Raw genomic sequence first — 18,328 nt, forward strand, 5'->3', positions numbered from 1 at the left:
AGACCCCCACCCAAAGCCCAGACAGAAAACCGAGGAGCAAGAGCACAAGGAGGGAAAATGAAGCCCCAACAGATCAAACCAGAAAGGAAGGAAGCACCGACCAAGGGGCCAGCACCCACCCACCTGATGGATCTGGCCATCAGAGTGTTCAGTGTACACCACCGCCACTGAAAATCCCAGAGAAGGACCAGGCTCCACAGCAAGCACGCTCAGTAGCAACCTTCTGCGGCAACACAGGACAACCGGCAAAGCCCCAGACCATGAGCAGAAACACAAGCTGAGGCACAAAAACAGCCCAACAGGTGAAGACTGAGGCACACACAAAGAATGGAGTGGAAACTGGGACACAACAACCGGAACATCACTCAAGGAAGCCACAGCAGAAACCATGTCTAGAAGGAAGCAGGCCCAACGAGCACCAGAACTCCAGTAGCCCAAACACCAACCAGGAGGATGAGGCAGCCAGAAAGTCACACCATGCCAGGACAAGAAATACAGAGGGACAGCCAGAGGCCAGGACCCAGTGAATCACAATACTCCACCAGGAAATGAGGCCAACAACAGGGCCCCAACTGAGCCAAGGAAAGGCTAACCCAAAGGGTGTACACCCCTAGACCTGGAAATGGACCAAACTGGACTAGAATCCAAACACCAGAGAGAAGCAAGGCGTAGCGAAGCAAACCTCCAAGGCCATGAGACCAGGGGAAGCCAAAGAGGAACTTCAGGGAAGGCCTTGCTGCAAAGTAAACACACCAAGCATGACACCCACCCAACACAACCCCGGGGGCTGAAAGAAAGCTGACAAAAGAGCTCAGGTGAAGGATAAACCCACCGGCCACTGGAAACGAGCCACACACCACATAACACAAACAGTGACCAGCCACAGCACACCCTAGACCCAACAGTTGGGTCAAGGAACACGGGATACTCGGCCAAACAGCCCAAACTAGGAAGGCTGCAGAAGGGCCCAGAGCAACTGGAGACATAGACAGCCACAGACCCCAGAGCCCCATACCAAAACGCAAGGACAAGGGAGCCAGAAACACACCAGTCAAGTGGGGCGGCCAACAGCCCAACACTGCTGATGACCGCTGAAGCACCTGACAAGCCAGCGGAGTGAATCACAGACCAGCCAGCAAAGCAAGAAGGAGGACCCCCCCCCCCCTACCGGCCACTAGAAGGCCAGGCACTGAGACAGTAAGGCCAAATCAGCCCAAAAGGTCAAGCAACAGAACGAAACACCCAGGTCAAGACCACCTGCCAGAAAAGGAAAACCCAGAGACTCACAGGAAGGGGCACATCCGGCAACCCAAAGCCAAACAGCTGGGACACCAACAATTCAACCAGCCCCAACCATGACGGCTACAAACACCCAACCCAAAACAAGCAACTCCACGGCCAGGAGAGCAAAGGGCAATGCAAAGGTCTCACCTAAATGTACCCAGAGTGGCCAGCAAAAAAGGATCAAGAAGGACCGTCAAAGAAAGAAAGCCTCTAATGGGTGAACCCAGGACCAAAGAACCCCAAAAACTGCCACACCAAGGAACACATTGCCCTGAACAGAAGGACAGGGGTGTAAGAAAGTACATCAGGCAAGTGGGGCATCCGATAACCCAAACCCGTCAATGTTCTGAGAACTATCCTCAAACTGAACAGGCGAGCCAGATACCAGCCAAAAGAGATCATACGCAGGACCCACCACCTGCCACTAACAATGCGCAACCAAGACTGAAAGGCTGGAAAGCTGCACAGGAGCAACAGTAACTGCACAGGATCAACAGTGACAGCATGCAATCACTGGCCACTGAATTGCAGCACAAATGAAAAACGAAGCAGACAGCCCAGACTGATCGCAAAGGACTGGTGCAGAAGGAGCTCCCATCAACTGGCAGGAACCAAATCCCACAGAGACACAGCAGAAGAGGGAGCATGCATGCCTACAAGCCACCCCCTACAGGATCCCAAACCAGGGACATAACAAAACAAAATGTTGACCCAGAAACACACCAGGCCTCAAAGAACAGAGAGAATCATACTCCGCAAACCTGCCACAAACAAGGCCACAGACACCCCACACTGCAAAAGAGTGACCCGGGAGTCAGAACCTAATCCCAATCCATACCCAACACAACTACAGACAAGAAGAAGAAAAGGAGCCAGTACAAACAAGTGGCACCCTACAGGCAGTGCCCAACCAAAAGAGTGTGTGCTCGCCCTGAGTAGCATGTGAAAGCCAAAGTCCCAGGACTGCACCAACTGTGTTTCCCGATGAACCGACAGAGGCACAACCCAAAGCCGTACCCCAAAGAAAAACATTGGGTAGCCCAAGCCCTCTTTAGTAAAGGAAATCAGGGCCGGAAGGCCCATCTGCAGCCCCGAAACCAGATATCCAGCCAGAGGGGCAACTAAAGATACATTTCCAGTGGGGCTAAGAAAGAATTTTGGGGGGGGGTCTAATTCCTCCAGCCTAGGCAGAGTGGAGATGCTGGGGCTCTAAGAAGGGTGAAAAAACAACAAAGCCTCATTAACAAGCAAATGGTCTTTCAAACACCAGTGAGGTACTCGGTACAGCTGTGTGTGTGCCCGGGAAGCTGTCTCAACCTGGCCTGCTACACACGACAGGGGGCTGAAGCTCTTTGAGCCCAGTGGGCATTGCGTGCCTGCCTCCTCACCCGGCTGTCTCCAGCATCTCAGGAGCAGGGGGGTGGGCTGAGGCAGAGAGCCAGTCCGCAGGTAGGTGTCAGAAAAATTCACCGGTAGAGGTCGCAATCCACAGACTCCCACCCCAGACCACCGGGCAACAGGAAGACACTGCATCCCACAGGCTAAATCCAGTGGCGGTGCATCCATTGGGGGCGCTGGGGCATTGCCCCACTAGCTACATCTCTCTAAATTCGTGCACGCAAATTAAGCAATTCTCAACTTGAGAATTGCCTCATTTGCTTGCACAAATAAAATCTCAACTCCTCCACTCCCACGCTGCTGCTGAAAAAATGTTTATGGAACACTCGCGTGTGCGGTAATCGGCTGATGAAGGGGGTGGAGGCGTGGCGGGGTGGGGCTGGGACAGCACTCGAGTCAACTGGTTTGAGTGACAGTCAGACTCAGACTGTCACTGACAGTGGTGCTTAGTGCACATGCTCGGGTTTGGGCTGGTCATTTTTATGACCAGCCCGAACATGTGCACTGTCAGCCACTACTGTACTTTCAGTAGGAGTGCGAGGGGGGGGGACCTGAGAGGTTGTCGCAGCCCCCTGGTCTCCTAGCGGGCGGGCCATTTCTGTGCCCTAGTCAATCCTGGCCCTGCTAATGCAGCGTCTGAATTGGCTGAGACTAGTGAGACACCGGCCGCGCGCAGTCTGAAGTTGTTCCTGCATCCTGATCCAGACCGGCCCAGACCTGTTCCTGCTCCGGGGTCCGGACCGGCCCAGGAACTGGACACAGAGGCAGCGCGGGACCGGGATCGTGATCAGGTAAGTTTTATTATGTTACCCCGCCCCGCGAATTGCGAGCCGCCCGCGACTGAAGAAAGACCTGAGCTCATTATGCAAACAGCTATTGAACGGTCCGCTATTGACTTATGGTGAGAACGGTCCACAGATGGGCTGGCCTACCTCCACTCACCATACATAATGCATAGGTCCTCTCACACCGATTACATATCATGATTGTGCCCACGCACCTTGCTCAGGGACCAGTGTCTCCTGCAGTCATAAACCTCTCTGCCCCTTACGGGCAGTAGACAGTCCAGGCCTTCCCATTGCCCCCTCAGCTTTTTAGAAGCTAACAGTCTACGTTATCCGCCCCCTCCCATTATTGTTAAACTGATAAGGGCAGCTATTTCAGGGGGACTCCTATACTGGGTTTCACTTCCATACTAATCAGCAATGAGACGTTCATGACCTCTTCCCGTTTTGTATTTGGAACCAGCCTCCCAGCGGGTGGGCTCGTGCCCTTTACAGATGTCTAATCAGACCAGGGAGCGAGTGTAGACGCTCCCTTCAGGAGAGGACATTGGCCTAAACACGGATGTCTAGCCAGGGGTTTCAGTGTGCCCCTAAATCCTGGCCTGTCTCGGCCCTCCTTGCTATTCCAGAACTGACATCTAATACTGAGATACATTGTCAGAGCGTGTTCAACAAATCCGTCAGCAATGCCAGGGTGTTAAATTCACACAATAAAACGTGTCGTTCACATAAAGACTGGCTTGGCTGCTGCAGTGTGTTGTTGTCACTAATGGAAAGTGATTGCAACAAAAACTGTTTTGCAACTGCATTCTCAGAGTAGTATCAATCAATCAATCAGAGTACTTGTAAAGCGCGCTACTTACCCGTGAGGGTCTCAAGATGCTGAGGGGAGGGGGTGCCGCTACTGCTCGAAAAGCCACTCCTTGAGGAGTCTTCTGAAGGCGAGTAGGTCTTGGGTCTGCTTTAGGTGGGTAGGGAGGAAGTTCCAGGTCTTGGCAGCAAGGTAGGAAAAGGATATGCCGTCAGAGGTTGTTCGTTGGATGCGGGGAACAGCGGCGAGGGCGAGGCTGGCGGAGCGGAGCTGGCGGGTGGGGGTGTAGAAGCTGAGTCCGCTGTTTAGGTAGGCTGGTTCGGCGTTGTGGAGTGCTTTGTGTGCGTGGGTGAGGAGCTTGAAGGTGATCCTCTTGTCGACGGGGAGTCGGTGTAGGTCTCTCAGGTGGGGGGTGATGTGGCTGCGGCGGGGATGTTGATGATCAGTCGGGCGGAGGCATTTTGGATGCGTTGTAGTCATCATAGGTGTTTGGCTGGGATTCCTGTGTAGAGTGCCTTGCCGTAGTCCAGTCTGCTGCTGACGAGGGCCTGTGTCACCGTTCTTCTTGTTTCGGTCGGGATCCACTTGTAGATCCTGCAGAGCATGCGGAGGGTATTATAGCAGGAGGAGCAGACGGCGTTGACCTGTTTAGACATGGAGAGGGAGGAGTCGAGGATGAATCCTAGGTTGCGTGCATGGTTGGTCGGTGTCGGTGCTGTTCCCAGTGTGGTCGGCCACCAGGAGCCGTCCCAGGCTGATGGGGTGGGTCCGAGGATGAGTACCTCCGTCTTGTCCGAGTTCAGCTTCAGACGGGTGTTCATCATCCAGTCGGCGACGGCCTTCATTACCTCGTGGTGGTTGGTTTTGGTGATGTGTGGGTCCTTGGTGAGGGAGAGGATGACCTGGGTGTCGTCAGCATAGGAGATGATTTTGAGGTCGTGTTGGCGGGCCACTTGTGCGAGGGGGGCCATGTAGACGTTAAACAGCGTCGGGCTGAGGGATGAGCCTCGGGGGACGCCGCAGATGATGTCGGTGGCCTCGGATCAGAAGGGCAGGAGGCGGATACTCTGGGTTCTGCCGGAGAGTAACGACGTGGTCCAGTCAAGGGCCTTCTCTTGATTCCGGCTTCTAGGAGGCGTGTCTTTAGAGTGCGATGGCAGACCGTGTCGAAGGCGGCTGACAGGTCCAGGAGGATGAGGGCTGATGTTTCGCTGTTGTCTAGTTGGCGCCTGATGTCGTCTGTGACGGCGATGAGGGCTGTCTCAGTGCTGTGGTTTCGTCTGAACCCGGACTGGGACGGGTCCAAAAGGTTGTTGTCTTCCAGGTGGCGGGCCAGTTGCATGTTGACGATTTTCTCATTTTCCCGTTAGTATGGGTGCTAAACTATGAACCCATGCAGCCAGCAGCATTTAAAACACTAAAGATAAACACGAGGATGGAGGGGACCCTTGCAACTATTCTGCCTCTACTGCTGCGCTGGGGTAATGTGCAAGATATGCTCACAGTGCCTGTTGGTCCAATCAGTAAGGAAGGGCTTTGTCCTTTTTAAAGGTCTGCTATGCAGAACGGGAAGTCTTTATAGAAAAACTGAAAAATGAATACACACACATGCACTGGTATTGCCAATAGGCCAGTAGCCAACATCTCAAATCCTAGTGGATTTGCCAAAGCTTGCAATATACAGGAAGCAATCACCGACAAAAACATCTTAAGCTAATTTTGAGAAAAAGCATGTAATTTAGAGGAATGCATTTTATTTACGAAATGTGGTAATTACGTGTCTGTAAGTGGTATAGTTCACCTGACATAGTAACAGCATCCTTTAATGTTTATTTAATCTGTAATATTTTTAATTAATTACGCACAATACATGTTTTGCTTATTATACAGTTTCCCCTACTCCCTATGTATTGCCATCCTATTTCTGTAGCTTCATCCCTTGTTTGCCCCTCCCATTGTCTCTTTAATCCTTCTCTTTCTTCTCAACCATCACTTTCTCACATCACTGGTCTCGCCCTGTGTATTTATATGTCCCCTATATGCAATCCTCTCTTGCTTAGCCCTGATGTGAATTTGGCTAACAGGTGGAGTACCCAGTCCACCAACTGACGGCCCACCCATTCCATTCGAGTCGAGAGGGCACTCATGATTCTTCTGGTACTGCCTGCTGGTTCCGCCAGCAGAAACACACTACCAAGGTCCTCACAGATGTGAGGCCATATGTGTAGGTGGGGCAGATTTCAGCAATATTTATAGCAAAATGTCTGTTTGGGGCCGCCAGGGAAAGTACGGCTCTTCACCCTCCCACACAACAGCATCCAATGTCTACCATTGTCCTATTTACCGAATGTGTCATTTTCGATTCTGAAAAGCTAAATAAACACTATTCTACTCTGCATTCCTTCATGAGCTCTATCTCCAAGCCTACATATGTATCCCCTCTGTATACCCAGACTAGCCCTTTCTCCACTTCTGCAATCTTAGTGTTGTAATGTTCTCTGTGTATCAGTCCTTCCCCTTGGGCACCCGCTCCCCCGGTTCTTCCTAGTGAGTCTTGTTGTTCACCTGAGAGTTTCTAGAAATGTTCACCCAGGGGTGCTCCACTCTTCAGCAGTTGGAGTGGAGAGGTTGTTAAAAGGGCCACGTCAAAGACGGCAATATCGCAAGACCTTTGACCGCCACGGTATCATTGGATTTTTTAATTAAAAGCTGTTTGGTGAAGTATAAGTATAAGTATAAGTATAAGTATAAACCATTTTATAGCGCGCTCCGTTACTGGAGAGTATCCTGGCGCGGGAAGAAGAAAAGCAGACAGCAGAACATGGGAAAGAATCTTAGATTACACTATTAAACAGATGTGTTTTCAAATGTTTTTTGAAGGCAGCTACTGTAGGTGTGGAGCGCAGATGAAAAGGAAGAGCGTTCCAGGCGCGAGCCACAACCACCGAGATCGACTGGCCGCCCAGTCTGGCACGTTTAAAGCGGGGAAGGGACAGTTTAAACGAAGTGGAGGATCTCAGGGTACGTGCAGGGGCATAGCTAGTAAATCTTTTTCTCAGATACTGGGGGCCCTGATTATGGGTAGCACGAAACGCCAGAACCAGAGATTTAAACAAGATGCGCTGTGCAACAGGGAGCCAGTGGAGTGTGCGCATCTCAGCGCGAACGCTCTTCCATCTAGGGATATTAAATAATAGACGGACAGCCGCGTTCTGGACAGTTTGCAGGCGTTTTACCAGGTAAGAAGGGATACCACTGAACAATGCATTTGCATAGTCCAGCCTGGCCAGTATGAGCGCTCGAGCAACAGACTCCCTGGCCTCTCTTGGGAGCAGGGGAAAGAATTTGCGGAGCATTTTTAAAGTAGCAAAACAGGTGCCAGTAAGTTTTTTAATGTGATGTTCGAATCTTAAATCCTCTGCGAACCAGATGCCAAGATTTTTGGCAGGTCTCCCCATCTCTTTCGGGCTGGGAATGTCAGGAGGCCATAAAGTGCTCATGAACGAGGGGGGAAAGGAACCATAAAAAAGCACTTCAGATTTGTCCTCATTGCACTTCAACTGTGCCTTCGCCAGCCAGCGAAGGACAAACACAAATGGACCATAGATGTGTCAAGGTTATCATCTGGCCAGGTGAACAGCAGTTGGGTATCATCTGCATACCCTATGATCTTAGCCCCGAACTGTTCCGCTAGATAAACCAGGGGGGTGATGTAAACATTGAACAGTAAGGGGCTAAGAGTTGATCCCTGCGGGACACCTGTAAGCAGAGGTTTGGGCTCGGAGGCATGGGGAGGCAACCAGACCTGCTGAGTCCTGTCAGAAAGGAAGGAGGACAGCCAGTCTAGCACAATCCCCCCAATGCCTATGTCAGCCAGCCGGCCAAGGAGAAGCTCATGAGGGACGGTATCGAACGCGGCAGAGAGGTCCAATAGGATTAGGACCGCTCTGCCACCTCCATCTAAGCAGTCCCGAATGGCCTCGCTCATCTCCAATAGGGCCGTCTCGGTGCTGTAAGCAGCCCTAAAGCCCGATTGAGCAGGGTGGAGGGCGTTGGAGGTTTCAACAAAGCTCTCTAATTGTTGAAATGCCACCTTCTCACAAATTTTCGTGAGTGCCGGTAAAAGGGAAATGGGTCGATAATTCCCAGGAGCCGTCCAGTCCAGTCCTGGTTTCTTCAGAAGCGGCAGAAGCTTAGCCTGCTTCCAAACAGGGGGGACCTCGCCCGTAGCCAGAGAGAGGTTCACTATCTGCGTGATCTCAGTGCAGACTATTTCTGCTACCTCCGAAAGCACCCGGGCTGGGCACGGATCGGCTGGAGAGCCAGATTTCAGGGACTGGAGTAGAGGGAGAGTAATATCCTCCGCAATTTGCTCAAAGTTCGTGAACTGCTGTTCGGAACTAGGGCATAGGGAGGGACACGGGCCAGCTGTTAAGCAGTCGGCGGGAAGAGCTGCTGAGAGGTCTTGCTGGATCCTCGTTATTTTGGTAATAAAAAAGGAGGTAATAAACCGTGGTAATAAACCGTGAAAACTATCTTACGTTAGAGCAGAGGTCTTCAAAATTTTTGATGCCGAGACCCCCTTGTAAAACCATTTTAGGCTTAAGGACCCCCTTCCAACAAAAGTTTCTCGAAACTGGTACTCCTCATCATCAACAACTATCGACAAACATAAATGGGCATGTTAGACCTATTCACATCCATCCATCCATCATTCATCCACCCACACTTTCACACATCTATCCATCCATCCTTCATCCATCCACCCTTTCATCCTTCCATCCATACATCCATCCTTCATCCATCCACCCTTTCATCCTTACATCCATCCTTTACCCATCCACTCTTCCATCCATCCATCCACCATTCATCCACCCACCTTTTCACACATCCATCCATCCTTCATCCATGCAACCTTTTATCCATCCATCCATACATCCATCCTTCATCCATCCACCCTTTCACCCTTCCATCCATCCTTCATCCATCCACCCTTTCATCCATACATCCATCCTTCATTCACCCACCCTTTCATCCATACATCCACCCAGCATTCATCCACCCACCTTTTCACACATCCATCCATCCATCATGATTAGGCTGTCCTGTTTTCAGTTTCTATTTTTGGTAAATTCTGGTGGGGTTTTTTCAGTGTTTTCAATATCTTAAAAAACAGTTGTTATCAGTGGTTACACCTTTTCACACCACTAAAAACAACAGAGAAAGTGTTTTTCCGGTGTTTATGGGAAGTTTTGCTTTTATCATTGCTTGCTTTCTGCACTGAAAGAACATGGTATATAGACAGTGTACGTATAGTGTAGATGAGGTCCAAAGAGATTTTTGCAAATTAATCTTATTGTAGTACACCATACAATACTTGTTCAGTGAGTCTTTGGTCCTGTGCGCTCGCGCTTTCCTTCCCATGTAAACTTATGTGAAAAGGCCCTCTCAGCATTCATAGCCCCTTGGGCTGAGAACCGTCAGCTGAGGGGCACAGTTTGGATGACTCTTTCTTTGATGCCACATAAAGCACGAAATGATAAATATTTGCGTTTTAGTTCCTGGGCATAAGAAAACAGTGCACCAGAATGGACTAAAAAGCCAATAGCATCCCTCATTAACTCTGAAGATTGTAAAGATGCTTTCAGCATACCATCTAACAAGTGGCAAGGATCTCCTACAGGGAATCACTTCAGCTCGGGTATCAATTTTGACAGGTTATCACACAAATTTTTTATATACGTAGCTGAATCACTACAAATACAAACAATATCACTCCAATCTGTGTTGAACTTGGAAAGAACCTTTTTTGCAGAGCATAACAAGTGACACTGCGTTCCATGTTTTCCAAAAGTCTGGTGTCACGTTTTCACCACTATTCCAGATGCTTGGTGATATATATACTTGTCACTATACCTTAGATTTAATGTTTAAAGCCTGAGGTGTTGGCAATTCACCTACTATCAATACTGACCCACTAGAAACTGTGGTCTGATGTATTAAGGGTTTTTACCCATTGTCTGTGGGCAAATGTGATGACACATATTAGGAGAGATTTTTATGAAACTAGCCATTTTACCCATCAGTGAAATAATCAAATGCAGCCAAAATATCAAATGTGAGTTTGATATGTCCTGATTCTCTACAGTTTATAAAATAATTAAACTAAACCTACAACGTGAAACTAAACCCTGCATCTTTAGACCAAAGGCCATAAAACTGAAAAAAAGTAAAAGGAAGAAGAAACAATATTTTAGTGGAATCCCAAAAGTACAAAACTCAAACAGAATAATGTTAGCCAGTCTTTCTTACATTTTATTGACCCCTTCAGTAAGAACAAAATGACTCTTTCACTTTCTTTTTCCTTTCTTTGAATGGCATTTAATTTGTAGTTGTGCAGGTGTTTTTTCAGTGTTTATATGTTTTCACCGGTGAGGGCTATTTTTCTTTCAGTGGGGTTTTATCAGTTATTATAGGTTTAAACCTAAAACCCCACAGCCTAATCATGATCCATGCAACCTTTTATCCATCCATACATCCATCCTTCATCCATCTACCGTTTCATCCATCCTTCCATCCATACATACATCCTTCATCTATCCACCCTTTCATCCATCCATTCACCCATCATTCATCCACCCACCTTTTCACCCATCATTCACCCACCTACCTTTTCACACATCCATCCATCCATCATTCATTCATGCAACCTTTTATCCATCCATCCATCCTTCATCCATCTACAGTTTTATCCTTCCTTCCATCCATACATACATCCTTCATCTATCCACCCTTTCATCCATCCATTCACCCATCATTCATCCACCCACCTTTTCACACATCCATCCATCCATCATTCATTCATGCAACCTTTTATCCATCCATCCATCCTTCATCCATCTACCGTTTTATCCTTCCTTCCATCCATACATACATCCTTCATCTATCCACCCTTTCATCCATCCATTCACCCATCATTCATCCACTCACCTTTTCACCCATCATTCATCCACCCACCTTTTCACACATCCATCCATCCATTCATCCATCATTTATCCATGCAACCTTTTATCCATCCTTCATCCATCTACTGTTTCATCCTTCCTTCCATCCATACATACATCCTTCATCTATCCACCCTTTCATCCATCAATTCACCCATCATTCATCCACCCACCTTTTCACACATCCATCCATCATTCATCCATGCAACCTTTTATCCATCCATAGATCCATCCTTCATCCATCTACCGTTTTATCCTTCCTTCCATCCATACATACATCCTTCATCTATCCACCCTTTCATCCATCCATTCACCCATCATTCATCCACCCACCTTTTCACACATCCATCCATCCATCCATCATTCATCCATGCAACATTTTATCCATCCATACATCCATCCTTCATCCATCTACCATTTCATCCTTCCTTCCATCCATACATTCATCCTTCATCCATCCACCCTTTCATCATCCATTCACCCATCATTCATCCACCCACCTTTTCACGCATCCATCCATCATGATCCATGCAACCTTTTATCCATCCATACAGCCATCCTTCATCCATCTACAGTTTCATCCTTCCTTCCATCCATACATTCATCCTACATCCATCCACCCTTTCATCCATCCATTCACCCATCATTCATCCACCCACCTTTTCACACATCCCCATCATGATCCATGCAACCTTATATCCATCCAGACATCCATCCACCCTTTCATCCATTCATCCACCCACCTTTTCTGTGCCTCTCTCATGGAAGTAGGAGGGGGGTGTCAGTATCTCTCTGCATCTTCTTCTTCCTCTCTCATGGGAGGGCATCTCTGGGCCTCCCTGCTGGGGGCGGGGGGGCGGACAGGCTGTAACAACATCTCACCTGAAGAACAGACTCTCAGGCAAATTTCTCCTGCACAGGCGCCGCCAGGTATGAGGGTTTGTGCTTTGTGCTTTACAGCCTCCTCCCCCAGCCACCCTCCGCTGCCCTCCATCCCTTCCCCTCCTCGTGTATGTGAGCCGGGCTTAAACACCTTCAGGGACACACACAAAGCCGTACCCGAGTACTTCACAGGTCTTTAAAAGACCTTTTACTTGTTAATGAGGCTTTGTTGTTTTTCACCCCTCGGTGTGAATTAGGCCTCTGCCGTAAGCACCCTCAATCAGCCCGACGCCAAACTGACAATCTGCGAACCCCTTCCCAGGACTCCACGACCCCCCCTGGGTCGGGCTCCACAGATTGAAGACCCCTGCGTTAGAGGGTTTCTTTGTATTTACAGGCTAGTCAGCACATTGGTTATGGGGGATTGCTGGGAATGTCAGTGTCACGTAGATGCATTCCATGCTGACTTGTAAAGCTTTGGCTGATGCTGGCAAAGAAGCAGTTGCGTTTTTCAGGAAGGCATTAATCCCCTGTCTCTGTTTCATACAATCCATTGAGTGCCAAACATGCAAGTTATTTAGAATTTTCAGTTTATAGATTCTTAGCGAAATAACCACTTGTCAATCACTTTTCTGTGCTTTACAACCGGGTTTCAATTGGAAGCTTTTTATGTTCCTGCTTGGGAAAGTGACTTTTTCAGTTCTCTGAATATAAATGGAAATACGTCTTAGTGAATAGGCGCTAAATCTTTGATAATTCATTTCATCGGATTGGTTTAGAAGAGATGGCTCAAGCACCTCAGCAGCGGAGGCTGGCCCAGATGAGGATGTGGGTGGTGAGCAGTCACTAATGCTGAGGCCACACCACATGGAGCACGTCTTGCAGTGGGGAGGGTGTTGTAAATAGACTCATGCAGGTTGTTTTAGGTCCCTGCATTTATTCACCGTGAACTTGTGCCAGCAGGACACTGTCTTTGTGTCGCGTGTTTGTCCTCTTCCCATTACTTATATGCTACTAGCAATAGGATGAATATTACACAATTGTTAAACACTGGAATTGGACAGCGTAGCCAGTTTAAGATTTGTAAATCAAACATAATGCCATTCATAATTGGCTGGTGAGAGGCGGGAAAGGCATCATCCGAAAATGAATGTAACTCGGGGCCAGGGTCGGCTCTAGGCTCATTGCGGCCCTGGGCAGGGAGCGTAGGTAGGGGGCCCCGGAAGAGGGGGACCGGGCAGGTCAGAGCACAGAGGCCAGTGAAGAGGGGGGGTCACGGTGTTTGGAAGTGGAATAGAGCCGGAGGCCGCCAAGTCCCTGCTAGGGGCCACCACGCAAATATGTATCCATCCTCGGAGGATTATTATATTAAGGATATATATTGGTGTGGTGGCCCCTGGGGTTTGGTGACCCTGTGCAGGTGCACAGCTTGCACATGCCTAAGGCCACCCCTGTCGGGGCTAACCGCTTTCTTCATTAAGCTTTCCTTTCTCTGCTTTAATGAATTCCCTTCACATTTCAGCAGTCAGTCCGTGGCAGAAATTAACCGTAAATGGATATCACAAGTTGCATGCGCAGGGCATTTCTCACTGGCAGGCTTGATCAGCTACTATGGGAAAATGACAGACATTTTTTTTTCCAGCGAGAACATGAATGGTGCTTTCGAGACAGGGAGAGAGAGTGAGACTCAGAGTCAGTCCAGTTGGTATCTGGTAACAAAATTCCGTCATTAGAACTGAGAAATGCGTGTATAGCACTGTGTGAGCACTCCATGCTCGACGGAATGCGTTTCTGGAACATGGTAGCTTAAAGGTTCCTTTGTGTGCGTGTCGTTTTGATCGTAAAAGTGGCGTGAGCACCTCCAGCCAGCTGGCCTCGCCATCTCACTTTGTGCATCCGCTGTCAGCGTGTTTCCTGCAACTGCACCCCCTTCTTGCATCCTGTGATCCTCTGCGACCGCATCCTTCATCTGTCAATCCTGTCTTCACCCTCCCTCTGGTATTCTCTAATCCTGCAGTCTCCATCTGTGCATCCTCTACCAATGCATTCTTCCTCCGTGTATCTCTATCCCTCCAACTGCCTTCTGTGCATTCTCTAACCCTGCACCCCCTCTCCGTGTATCCTCTCTCCCTGCACCCTCCTTCGTGCATTTTCTAATCTTTCATCCCCACCGTGTATGCTCTCTCCCTGCATGCTCCCTCTGGTCATCTTCTAGTGCTGCATTCCCCTTCTCTGTACTGTCCCCGTCCAACACTGCTTGCAAACTATACGTTGCAACTGCTTCATAAGCCTTGCTTTATTGCTTCATTCATTTGCATTAAAATGCACCATTTACCAATCTTTTTAAAAATTCTTTCCCAGGAGAGGGACCCTTCCTAGACCCTACGTTTGTCCATTGAACTTGTTCACATCGCTAACTAGTGTTTTCTATTGGAAAGGGTAGAGCCAAAACAGTCTTGCTTAGTGCCCTAGCCCTCTTCAGAAGTCAGACTTGACTGGCAACCCAGAAATTCTCTGAAATAATGTATGAGTTTTTTATTTTATAAATGCCTAGAAGAACTGAATGTTTAGTCCATTTATCACACAAATAGTGCTGAAAACCACACCAGAAAGATGCCACTTTTTAAAAAAATTCTTCACGGGGGGAGAATCCCCCCGAACCACCCTTATTGATGTTGGTCTCGCACTTACTGCGCTCGCTCACATACGTTGATTCGTTCTCCATACACCTCACCACTTTCAAATTCCACCAGCCTCCACTGGCTAAAACCTGTTCCCTGCTAGGTACAAGAGTGATGCAAAGTGGCTCTTAAATATGGACCTAAATTTCAAAATTACAGAGAGCTAATACATTGAGCAGGCTCTGTTAACATATGCTCTCCTTTGAAAATAGGCACTCCCTCGCTCAATGAATACACAAGATGTTCTAATTTTTCATTCCCTCAAATGAAATGCATGTATTAGAATGTTTTAAAAAATAAATATATATTTTGCCTAGTGGTGTGCACTTGTTTAATTACTTTCTGCATAATTGTGCGAAATTTCTGAGAAATTACATGAAATACAATCTGGCTTTTAACGCTATATTTGAGAATGAGATACTACAAAATGTTCACGTGTGAAATATCTCATTTTGTTTAATCTCTCTGGCACCCTGTCTTTTCCTCCACTGGACATAAAGAACCATTTTAATAGAAAAATTCCAGCCATCAGCTGCCTTCCAACTTCAGCTTGTTCACAACTGATAATATATGCTGAAAGAAAACTGCTTTCCCGACGAGTGACTGATGCTGTCATAATTCAGACCCGTCTTCTCCAATCCTTTATACTCAGCTCGAAGAAGTGGTGTAAATTATGTGACTGGAGCATTGTGTGCGTTGCATGATAAGCAGCACTGCTCAGGCCCTGTTCGAGAAGCCCTCATGTCACCTCTTTATGTTTTGTCAGATTAGTATACAATTTAACCCACAGGTTTCAGGATGAGGAGGAATCTGCCTTTGAACGTCAATCCTGCTTTTCACCTGTCTGTTGCTGTGCTCCTCGGAGATGGCAACACTGTTCACAGTAAAAGAAAACTAAATGAAAGCCATATATGAACAGAATATTTATATCACACGAGGCCTGCCAACTACAAATATGGAATACGTAAAACATTGCTACATTGTGCCAAGGCACGTTGGGAGCACAGGCACAATATTAAAACACAACTCATTGGTCACAACTCAACCAGTGTTCTTTCGACAATTCACTACGAATGTGTTGGCACATCTTGTATGAGGGCTTCAACTGGTACTCTAATAGCAGGCTGAATAATTCTCAACTGCTTCTGGGTTTTAAAACAATTATTGAAATGAGTTCAGATTCTTCCGCAGGTGACTAGTGTTTGAAATGGGCTTTCTGGTTGGCTAGGGTATGCTCCTAAGCCAGACAGAAACCACCATTCTACTCAGAGTAAGGGAGTTGCCCACCTAAGATAACCCTTGCTCACCCTCTTGGTAACTTTGCACAGCAGTCAGGTTTATCATAAAGTCAATGTGTAAAGTGTTTGTGCAACACATACACACACCAGTGACGAAATAAATACCCCACAAATGAAACTCCACACAGTAGTATGCAAACAATATCTCATATATTGCATATAAACACATAGACCACAATTACATAAACCATAAACCACTTTGCAAACTAGGCAATTCTTATAATCATCCTAGTTAGTACACTAAAGTAACTCATATGTTGCATACGTCATTATAACACCATCACTGTACTTAATATGAAGCTCCTGAAATGATACTTGCTATCCTGTCTGTATAAGGTATGAGAACAACATACATCATAAATCAGGGTACAAAACATGAAGAGGTTGGATAATGCAAACACACATATGAATCACCTAATAGCATCAGGGGTACTTCAATTGCAACTGCTGGCCATAACATGCCAGCCTTGGGAATGTTTAATTTAATTTAATTTAATTAAGCCTTGGGAATGTGAGGCAAATAATCAAGTATATCAAAATCAGGGCAGAAAGTGCAGATCAGATTAGGAGAAAACACATGTAATTTTAACTGCATGTACATCATAAAATATCCCCATCAGAATATAGGTGGCAAAGCACTTGCACATCTATAAAGGGTTATATGGTAATTGTGGTCAACTGTAGGGACTGGGAGCTTTTGCACGCCCGCTACAGTTAACTTGGTAACTCTCATAGTCACCAGAAATCTCAATCAACAAAACAGGAGTCCTCCGTCGAGGACGGTCCCCGCAATTATCAGCGATGAATGCCCCCAAAAGGTAAAATCAATGGGGAGAACTTGCTGGGTACCCATGTATGGAGTGCAGTGGCCTGCAAACAAACAGGGCTGCTGCTTCACCCAGAATTCCAAGGTATGCCTCCAACTCGGGGCCAGGGTCGGCTCTAGGCTCATTGCGGCCCTGGGCAGGGAGCGTAGGTAGGGGGCCCCGGAAGAGGGGGACCGGGCAGGTCAGAGCACAGAGGCCAGTGAAGAGGGGGGGTCACGGTGTTTGGAAGTGGAATAGAGCCGGAGGCCGCCAAGTCCCTGCTAGGGGCCACCACGCAAATATGTATCCATCCTCAGAGGATTATTATATTAAGGATATATATTGGTGTGGTGGCCCCTGGGGTTTGGTGACCCTGTGCAGGTGCACAGCTTGCACATGCCTAAGGCCACCCCTGTCGGGGCTAACCGCTTTCTTCATTAAGCTTTCCTTTCGCTGCTTTAATGAATTCCCTTCACATTTCAGCAGTCAGTCCGTGGCAGAAATTAACCGTAAATGGATATCACAAGTTGCATGCGCAGGGCATTTCTCACTGGCAGGCTTGATCAGCTACTATGGGAAAATGACAGACATTTTTTTTTCCAGCGAGAACATGAATGGTGCTTTCGAGACAGGGAGAGAGAGTGAGACTCAGAGTCAGTCCAGTTGGTATCTGGTAACAAAATTCCGTCATTAGAACTGAGAAATGCGTGTATAGCACTGTGTGAGCACTCCATGCTCGACCGAATGCGTTTCTGGAACATGGTAGCTTAAAGGTTTCTTTGTGTGCGTGTCGTTTTGATCGTAAAAGTGGCGTGAGCACCTCCAGCCAGCTGGCCTCGCCATCTCACTTTGTGCATCCGCTGTCAGCGTGTTTCCTGCAACTGCACCCCCTTCTTGCATCCTGTGATCCTCTGCGACCGCATCCTTCATCTGTCAATCCTGTCTTCACCCTCCCTCTGGGTATTCTCTAATCCTGCAGCCTCCATCTGTGCATCTTCTACCAATGCATTCTTCCTCCGTGTATCTCTATCCCTCCAACTGCCTTCTGTGCATTCTCTAACCCTGCACCCCCTCTCCGTGTATCCTCTCTCCCTGCACCCTCCTTCGTGCATTTTCTAATCTTTCATCCCCACCGTGTATGCTCTCTCCCTGCATGCTCCCTCTGGTCATCTTCTAGTGCTGCATTCCCCTTCTCTGTACTGTCCCCGTCCAACACTGCTTGCAAACTATACGTTGCAACTGCTTCATAAGCCTTGCTTTATTGCTTCATTCATTTGCATTAAAATTCACCATTTACCAATCTTTTTAAAAATTCTTTCCCAGGAGAGGGACCCTTCCTAGACCCTACGTTTGTCCATTGAACTTGTTCACATCGCTAA

The sequence above is a fragment of the Lissotriton helveticus genome, chromosome 11, assembly GCF_964261635.1.
Source record: "Lissotriton helveticus chromosome 11, aLisHel1.1, whole genome shotgun sequence".
In the NCBI taxonomy this organism is placed as follows: domain Eukaryota; kingdom Metazoa; phylum Chordata; class Amphibia; order Caudata; family Salamandridae; genus Lissotriton; species Lissotriton helveticus.